We start from the raw sequence: 9,814 nt of genomic DNA, 5'->3' as shown, positions 1-9,814 counted from the left end.
GTGAAGATGACCTGATGATTTCTCATCATTAGAGAGAAACACTGAGCTTGGCATCAAACTGTTCGATTGGATGCAAGGGTTTGTTGTGCCATTTTTCTTCTTAGAAAAATCTGAACCCAAGTCCACACAAGCAATGGGGCAAATGTCATGATAGTTTTGAGACTCTTCTGAAGTCATCTGGTACCCAAGGGAGACAAAGACCCATCAACGTTTGGCCTTCTCTGATTATAGAGTTATTCATTCAGATCAGCTCTTTCTCATCAAGGTGACACTACTCTGATTTTGACCCAACAAGAAAAATCATGTCATACTTCCACTGAGGACTGCTCCTGTTTCTGCAAGATTTCATTGGTCCCTTTTATTATAGAGAAAAAGCAAACTAAATCCCTCTAGATTTAAAACAATGGCCCCTTAGCTCATGCTAGTTACTGCTTCTTTAATATTCTAAAATACAGGTCTTGGAGCTACTAAAGAAAATTGAAGTCCTATTCAGTACACAAGCTTTGGAGATCAGAGTTCCCTTCTTTAGGTGAAATTGATATTCGACACTGATAGACAAAAGCACTTATGGACAGAGGCGAACAAGTTTCTTTCTTCTAGTTCAGTGGTCTCAAACTAAAACCCTTTGCAGGGCCGCATTTTGGATTTGTAGATACTTGGAGGGCCTCAGAAAAAATAGTTAATGTCTTATTAAAGAAATGACAATTTTGCAAAAGAGGTAAAACTCTTTATAGTTTATAAATCTTTCCTTTTGGCTAAGTCTTAATAATATTGTAATTTATAGCTAAAGAGACATTTGATCAAGAAACTGTTTTATTTTACTTTTGTGATTATGATAAACATACCGAGGGCCTCAAAATAGTACCTGGTGGGCCGCATGTGGCCCCCAGGCCGTGAGTTTGAGACTACTGTTCTAGTTGGTGACTATGACAAAATACCCAGTAGTATCTAAAAATTATCTAAAAAAAACAAACAACCAAACAAACAAAAAACCCAACAAATCAGTGAGAGGTCTGTCCACTGAATAATTCTTGCCATGTGCCAGACCTTGGTAAAAGCCTTTTAATGACCAGAGTGATGTACGCTCAATGAGTAGGATTCCATTGTCATCAGCATAGAAGACCAAAAATAGACACTCCCCCCCACCCCCTATTAATTTTTTTTTTACATTTTGACAACACTGCAAAATATCAGATAGCAAATTTTCCTGGAGTAGTAGAGTAAGCTCTGGAGAGCTCTCTCAGCACATTTGCAGCCATGGCCACATCCATTAAGCCCTCAGTGCGCTCAACATGCGGTTCCATTTCTGATCATCAGAAAGCCTGAGACAGCACATTATCTAGCTGGCCTCTTAGTAAAGCCGTGACAGCAAAATCGATGGGATCGATTTAATTTCACCAGTATGAAGGAGATGGGCCTGCAAAGTACAGGACAACCTAGACAAAGAATAGAGGGGGAGAGAAAAGCAAAGGTAAGGGGATTCACTGACATAGGACCCCTTTTGCAAAACTGCAGTAGTGATTCCCACACTGCAAATGCGACACAGTCCAATGGGCTGTGTTGCATTTGCTACACCAGGACTTGCTACCATGTCTGGACATTTTGAGGAGCATCATCAAAACTTTAAAACGTCCAAAAACCTGCCTAAGTTGGGCACTTGGACGTCCCAAGTGCCAATAATCAAAACAAACTTACTGGATGTTCAGCAGCACTTCTAAGCTGAAAGGGGTGTTGGGAGGTGTGTTATAGGCGGGAATTGGGAAGGCTTCCACCTGGATGTCCTGAAGCAATGATCGAAGCTTTTCCAGGACATCCTAGACGGAACATACACGCCGGGACTAGACCAAAGTAAAATTGGTCACCTTTCAGGTCACTTAGACCTAACAGATAAGATGACCACTGGAAGGTTTAAGGCATGACTCCCCCCCCCCTTACTCTCCCAGTGGTCACGACCCCCTCCCACCACCCAGAGATGGGGGGAAAAAATCCCAGCACATTGAGGGCTTGCCATCAGCTGATGGCGGCAGAGGAATCTTCATCAGCTGAGCCAGCAGGAATCCCCAAAACTGGCTCAGCTGATGGGGATTCCTCTGCTGCCATCAGACAAGGTAGTTGGGTATGCCTACAAAACTTGCTTTTGTGCATTTTTCCATGTAGACATTTATTATTTTTGGAACTGGCCAAAAGAGACAGACATCCTAAAGACCAAAACTTATATACATAGGTTATTTGTCTGGCAGTTTTGAAAATGGACATTTTTCATCACTTTGTGTTTGTGGACGTCTTGCCCCAAAACGTCCAATCTCAGCCTTTGTCCTTTCGAAAATGCCCTTCCATGACTAAGGGACCCTTAGTCAGAATGTCCAGACACGACGAAGGATGTTTTGGCCTACCATCACTCCAACTCCCATTTCTATCCCTGTTCTTACACAGGAGTGGACAGAACTTTGGTCTCAAGGGAAGGCATGGCCTAACGGTTAGAGCAGTGGCTGAGAGCCACAGAAGCTAGGATTCAAACCCCACCGCCGACCCTCGAGTTCTTGCGCAAAACTTCTTAAAACTCTCCATTGCTTCAGGTACGATATTAAGAGCATTTCTATAACCTGGTTCTTCCAGTTAGGCAAACTGAGAGCCAATTTTATGTAATTTGGGTGCCAAGATGCCATTATAGAGTTCTAGCATGAGCCCAAATTGACAAAACCATTTATGCCAGGTCAACGATGGGGCATAAAAGGGTGTACTATGAAACGTGTGGAACATCTAGAGTTAAGACGTGTAAGTTGGAGACACATCTATGTTCTGCCCATGTTCCGCACACATACACATTCTCTTGCAGTTGCACAGTGAAGGCCCTTACACACATCGTTACAGAATAACGTGTAGTATACTTATGCCCCTAGGTAGTGGCGTAGCAAGGGAGGGAGGCGCCCGGCATCGCCATGTCATGCGCCCCTCCTCTTCCCCGCCACGTACTTCTTGAAATGTTCATTGCCACAAGCAGCATCTTCCCCTCTCCTGCCCGTGCCAGCCCCGGCTCCCTTTTAATGGCACATCCTGGTCCCACGACCAGGAAGTGATGTCGGAAAAGAGCCGGGGCCGGCACGAGCAGGAGGGGGAAGACGCTTGCGCCGGTGAATGTCAAGAGGTATGCGGGGGGTGCAGAGAGGAGGAAAGGCACCAGCACCCCTGCCTAAATGGCGTCCAGGGTGGTCCGCTCCCCCCCCCCCCCCATACTCCTTACTATATCACTGGCCAAAGGCCCAAATTCTGTACATAGCATCCAAAGTTATACGCGCACAATTAAGCTGTGCAAGCAAATTAGCTAATAAGCCAATTGGTACCAATTTAGCCATGAACACCTAATTGACACTAATTGGCATTCAGAAGTTATGGCACACCGCTTCATAGGCACATTCTATAGAGTGGCGTGCGTCACTTCTACCGCACAAATCTCAAAAGGGGGTGTGGCCATGGAATGAGCATGGATGTCCCTAAAATTAGGCACACTGAATGCGGTCAATCCACGCACAATTTTTATTGGCCTAAATAGTTGCACCTAAAAGGTTAGGCCGCATATAGACATAAGTGCAATTTTATATAGCGAGGGCGTCTTATAAGATTACACTAAGCTCTGTTCCAATCAGCACCGATTTCTTTAGCGACCACCTAGAGAATTTGGAGAATAAATGCCAATTTTCTTAGCAGTACCCGTGCAAGGCACGAGTAACTGCCCCTGTGGATTATAAACTCTCTGGAAACAGAGAAATAACTACCACACCTCAGTGGTGTCCCTGGCAGGGCAGAGCAGCCCCCCCTCGTCTGTCCAGAGCATGCCCCGGGCGCAGCCATTGGCTCTGCTGGTCCCCTGCCTCAGAACAGGAAGTCGATGTCAGAGGGAGCGGGGACCGGTGTTGCTGATGGCCGTGCGCAGGTGGACCACAGACCCGTGGCCACTCCGGCATCCCTCAGGGTAAACCGCCCCTGCCATACCTGAATTTATTTATCAGGCTTTATTAACTGCATTTTCATGAAGAGATTCAGCTCAAGAGGTTTACAGAACACAGAATAGTAATCAGGCACTCTATTTTGTTTCTCTGTCCCAGCAGGCTCAGAATCTAACGTACCTGGGGCCATGGAGGGTTACGTGACTTGCCCAGAGTCGCAGGAAGCAGACCGGGATTGAATCGCAACATCACCTAGGGCAGGGATAGGCAATTCCGGTCCTCGAGATCCGGAGCCAGGTCAGGTTTTCAGGATCTCCACAATAAATATGCATGAGATAGATTTGCATCTCAAGGAGGCAGTGCATGCAAATCCATCTCGTACATATTCATTGTGGAAATCCTGAAAACCTGACCTGGCTCCGGCTCTCGAGGACTGGAATTGCCTATCCCTGACCTAGGGTTATCATATGGCTCCAGAAAAAGGAGGACAGACCGAGACATCCAGGTTTTACTTCCATTTGTTTCAATAGAAGTAAAGCCCAGATGTCTCTCTCTCTCTCTCTTCCTTACTGCCATTGCTTTCAGTAGAAGTAAAACCCGGATGTCTCAATCCGTCCTCCTTTTTCAGGAGCCATATAGTAACCTTTAAGTCCTCACCTTGCTGTGGCACTAGCTCTAAGCACTAGGCCACGCTCCTGAGAAAGGTGCGGATTAATCCCGATGCCTTAGGGCTAAGAACCGAAGATCAAGGAGCAAGAAGTTCCTAGGATTTCTTAGGCTATGCCAGTGGTTCCCAACCCTGTCCTGGAGGAACACCAGGCCAATTGGGTTTTCAGGCTAGCCCTAATGAATATGCATGAAGCAAATTTGCATGCCTATCACTTCCATCATATGCAAATCTCTCTCATGCATATTCATTAGGGCTAGCCTGAAAACCCGATTGGCCTGGTGTTCCTCCAGGACAGGGTTGGGAATCACTGGGCTATGGAATGCATACGTGCAAAGCAGGCGTGTGACAAAAGGTTGCATGTGACCCAGATGTCTCCAGTTTCCCCGAATCTTCTAGACTTGTAGACTTATCTGCTTTCCCTCCTTGTCCTTCTACATCAGAGTATGACCGGCATCAGGCAATGGGTCAGAAGAATTGGAAAAACCATAAATGACTTACCTAGCTCCTGTTTTGAAAACATTTGGGGAGTTTCTCAATAAAAGCGATTGTGAAAAGGTGAGTCGGGAAGACCAGAGCTGACTCAGCTATTCTGTAGATCCTGGACAGGTGTCGGATTTCTTCGTCAGAAGAGCAGCTGCGAACTCGGGCTGTAATTAAGGACACTGCAGAAGGCCAATGCAGAGGAAGTGCATAAAATAAATGGATATTTCTCAGGACTTTATGTAACATAAAGTGGATTCTGCCACCATCAAGGTTAATAGTAACTTGTCAAGTTAGGATAAAAACTTGTACCAAAAAAAAATACAACCCAAACCAAAACAACCCCCCCCCCCAAAAAAAAATAAAAAACACACACAAAAAAAAACTTGTACTGTGTTTCCCCGAAAATAAGATAGTGTCTTATTAATTTGGGGTCCAAAAAATACATTAGGGCTTATTTTCAGGGGATGGGACTGACCGTAAAACCCGATTGCTCTAGACCTGGTCTGCCTGGAAGGTTTTTCATTTATATTTCAATGGCACAGATATTTTGCACGTATTAAGCACGCAAAATATCTGTCCCATAAAAAAAAAAAATCTCCGACAGTCCTCCCCAACGACCCAGGAGAAACACGGTGTCCCCCTCTCCCCGAACCTAAAACAAACAGCAGGAGGGATGCCCGGTTCCCTCCTACCACGAAGGAACTCCCCCACCCAAAAAAAGGCAGGAGGGATACCCAATCCCTCCTGCCATGAAGGCACTCCCTCCTCCCCAGGCCCCCCTACTCCGTACCTCTTAAAAAGTTGGGAGCAGGAGGCACTGAGAACACCTCCTGCTCTTCCTCCCTCTGACTACAACACAGGGCTTTAGGCCCCTCCCCGGTGGATCATGTGATGCACAGGGAGAGGCCTAAGGCCTTGACTGGCACAGATGCCACAGGCCCTGGGGGCAGGAGGGAGTAGGCATCCCTCCTGCCTTTTTTTCGGGTGGGGGGGAAGGAGTTCCTTCATGGCAGGAGGGGGTGGGCATCCCTCCTGCCTTTTTGCCACAGGTCGGGTGCTGGACGGTGGCTCGGGGTGCCGGCACAGGCATGGTGCAGGGGACTTTTTTTTTTTTTTTAATGGGATAGGTTGTGTTTAACATAAGCACAGCACCTGTACCATTAAAAAGCGATTTTGCTTTGCTGGATTTCAACAGATTCTCCGACACTTTCACACTGGAGAACATTGATGATTCACCAAGCTTCCATGGCGAGGCTCTGTTTTCCTTCCTTGGACTCTGCTCAGGGACGGTTATTTTGCCTTTGCTGGACACCTTTTTGGGATACTTTAACGCCTAGGGCACGTAGCCATTTATTGAATGTTTTGAGTTTGTTATGCTGGGACTGCACAGGATTGGAATTTGAGTTTTCTATTGTATAGATTGGGGACTGGGGGTGGGACGGGGGGGGGCAGACCTGGTACAAGGTGAAGTTGGGATATGTTTTGGTACTCGCTTTACTTTGTTGTACACCTTGCATTCTTGTGTGTTTAACTTTTTCAAAAATGCAATAAAATATATTTGGAATAAACAAAAAACAAAACACAAAACCAGAAGTCCTAACAACAGTGACAGGAGGCTGCTTTCCCTGTCACTGCTGTTAGGGTTGTGTGCATGTGCCAGTCGCTAGCTGAGCAATTGAATCGGTTGCGTTTGCATGCAAACTTGTTAGTGCATCGATCGCTGTTGGGGAATCGGCCAACAGTGATCCAGTTGGTAATACCGACTGACTTTTGTGAATCTACGCTGTAATTGGTAGCACGGGCAAGTCCCTCTTATCTGTACCCTTCTCCTCCATTGCCAACTCCAGACACTGTTCCTTCTATCTTGCTGCACCGTATGCCTGGAACAGACTGCTGAGTCAGAATGTCAAGCTCCGTTTCTAGCAGTGTTCAAATCTAGGCTAAAAAGGAGTTGGAAGCAGCCTGGAAAGTGTGGACTAACTCCCGCTCATCATAAGATACCTATGTCCGTCCTATCATTCTCTCTACAAGAAACTGCCCAACCCCACCAAATTAGATTGCAAGCTCTTCTGAGCAGAGACCATCTATCGCAGGGGTCTCAAAGTCCCTCCTTGAGGACCGCAATCCAGTCGGGTTTTCAGGATTTCCCCAATGAATATGCATGAGATCTATGTGCATGCACCGCTTTCAATGCATATTCATTAGGGAAATCCTGAAAACCCAACTGGATTGCGGCCCTCAAGGAGGGACTTTGAGACCCCTGATCTATCGCATGTTAAGTGTACAGCAGTGTTTGCGCCCTTCAGCGCTACAGAAGTGATAAATACCAGCCGCACATTTTTCTGGCCAGGATAGCTCTATCTGACCTTCTACTAGTGACGCTTAACCCAGTCCTCAGGCACACCCAGCAAGTTGGGGGTTTCATAGGGTTACCAGATTTTACATCCTGCCCAATTCCGGTAACCCTAGGTTTTCAAGATATCCACAAGGGATGTCATAGAAACATAGAAAATGACGGCAGAAAAGGGCCATAGCCCATCAATTCTGTCCACCCAAACTGACCCACCCCCCTAGGTTTACTTTCCTAGAGATCCCACTCCTAACGACCCAACTCTTAACTCTACCCTCTTAGGGATCCCAAGTGGGCATCCCATTTACTCTTAAAATCTGGCACGCTATTGGCCTCGATTACCTGGATAGGAAGCTCATTCCAACGATCAACCACCCTTTCGGTGAAGAAATACTTCTGTTGTCGCCATGAAATTTCCCGCTCCTGATTTTGAGCGGATGCCCTCTTGTGGTCGTGGGTCCTTTAAGACAGAAGATATCAAGACAGCAATGAGAGCAATTTGCCTACCACGGAAGCAACGCACGCAAATCTCTCTCAAGTCTATTCATTGCGTGTATCCAAAAAGTCTGACTGGTTGGTTGATCCCTGCGGACCATGTTGAGAAGTGCTGGTCCATTATACTGGCGCTCAAACTGGCCCTCCATCATCTTCCTTCTCTAGCTCCGAGCCAGACCAGTTCTCTGGATATCTGTAATAAATATGCATCAAATTGGGTGTTCCCAAAACTTTCCCGAGGGAGCTCCTAGCGATCAGGTTTTCAAGAAGATAACCACAAATGAATATGCATGAGCTAGATTTGCATACCGAGGAGGCAGTGTACAGAAACTGATTCATTGGGAAGATCTCATAAACCCGACTGAATGGTATTCCTCCAGGACAGGTTTGAGAATCATTACATTACCTATGAGCTTACGTTAGGTCTCCAACAAATGCAAATTGGTGATCCGCTGAATGAAAAAGTACCACTTCCCAGGCACGGGTGGGTCCAGGAAGCGCCATCAGAGGAAGAGCCAACACCAGCGTGACAGCAGCTTGGGGAACATTGCAGAGGTATGGGGAAGGGAAGTGGTATGCACAAGCGGCAGTGGGGGGGGGGGGGTAGGGAAGGAGAGGAGAGGACGACGGGGGCCTGCGCCCTTAATAAGACAGTGCCTGGGGGTCACTGGAACGAAGACCCTCTTGTGAAACACTACAGATTCCAGTAAGATCCATTTAAACCATTTACTTCATTGTTTCATGGGAACAACAGGGAATGGCTTTGTGTATAGAGTGTTCCCCCACAAATTCGCTCATTCGCGGTCTGCTCCGACCACCTCTTCCTGTAGTAAAGTCAGGCTACACCAATCAGGAGGTGCGTGTCAAAGCAGCTCCTAATTGGTGTAGCCCGACTTTACTACAGGAAGAGGCGGTCGGAGCAGACCGCGAGTGATTTTCTTCACTCGCCGGCGCTCCAGCCGCCCTCTCCTGCTTTTTGACAGGCGAAAAACCACATTTGTGGTTTTTCAAAATTTGCGGGGGTTCCTGAAACGGAACCCCCGTGAATTTCAGGGAAGGGGGAGTACTGTATATTTATGTTCAGGGATCCATACACCTGTCCTTGTACCTCAGGTGGTGCCTTATAGTAGTAGAAAAGGCAGACCAAAATTTCTGAGCGAGAATGTCCCACACATTTAAGCTCCCCTTCCTTCCTCTCCCCCCCTCCAACAGGGATCCCTAAGTCCTGCTGGCTAAAGAGTCATCTCCAGAGCCTCCCCAAGCTCATAACCTCAGGGCAGTGACATACTGCAATTCCAGTACCCTCACACATGCTCAGTTCATGTGCATGAACTGAATATGCACTGGGGGGGGGGGGGCTCTCAGCATGCCGCATGCCGTGGACTCCTTCAAGGATAAGACTAATTAGGGAGGCTCCAGAGAACTCTTTAGCTGTTGGAACTTGTGCATAACCACCAACTACACCGATGTTGCCCACTGCTGCTGGGTGGGCCTGAGCTAAAACTGGGTAGGCCCTCGCCCACCCATGGCTACATCACTACCTCGCAGTTCTAGTAGAACACAGGTGAACATTGCTTACCAAATGTACAGGGAGAGCTGGCTTTGGTTCAGATAACTGAGACAACACAAGATCTTCAGATAATCCAGGAGATGGTTTCCAATGGGCCGGAAAGTGGGCTGTTCGAGAGTCACCCGAGGTAATCTTGAGCAGGCCTTCGAAGTTTGCTCATTTCAGACGTTGCACTGTGCTGCCAGTTCTGTCTTCTCCCATATTGGCACTACACATAATTGCTCAAAGTATAGATACATAAGCAAAAATGTGCTAGTGCCAAAGTGGGCCGAGACGAGCTTTAGCCCTTCAAGGCAAAACAT

At 47.1% G+C, this 9,814-nt stretch overlaps 1 long non-coding RNA gene across 1 annotated transcript; it reads right to left on the bottom strand.

The window, feature by feature from the left end:
* Positions 1-983: 983 nt before the first annotated feature.
* LOC117366549 lies at positions 984-8,129 on the bottom strand. Its single transcript, XR_004540606.1, has 3 exons — positions 7,790-8,129; positions 5,113-5,276; positions 984-1,436 (listed from the first exon to the last, which is right to left on the bottom strand). It is a non-coding gene; the product is annotated as an uncharacterized LOC117366549 (long non-coding RNA).
* Between the last annotated feature and the right edge of the window lie 1,685 nt (positions 8,130-9,814).

This window comes from Geotrypetes seraphini, chromosome 9, assembly GCF_902459505.1.
Source record: "Geotrypetes seraphini chromosome 9, aGeoSer1.1, whole genome shotgun sequence".
Lineage (NCBI taxonomy): Eukaryota > Metazoa > Chordata > Amphibia > Gymnophiona > Dermophiidae > Geotrypetes > Geotrypetes seraphini.
Note: the sequence above shows the minus strand (reverse complement) of the source record. Positions and strands in the feature narration are given on the sequence as shown.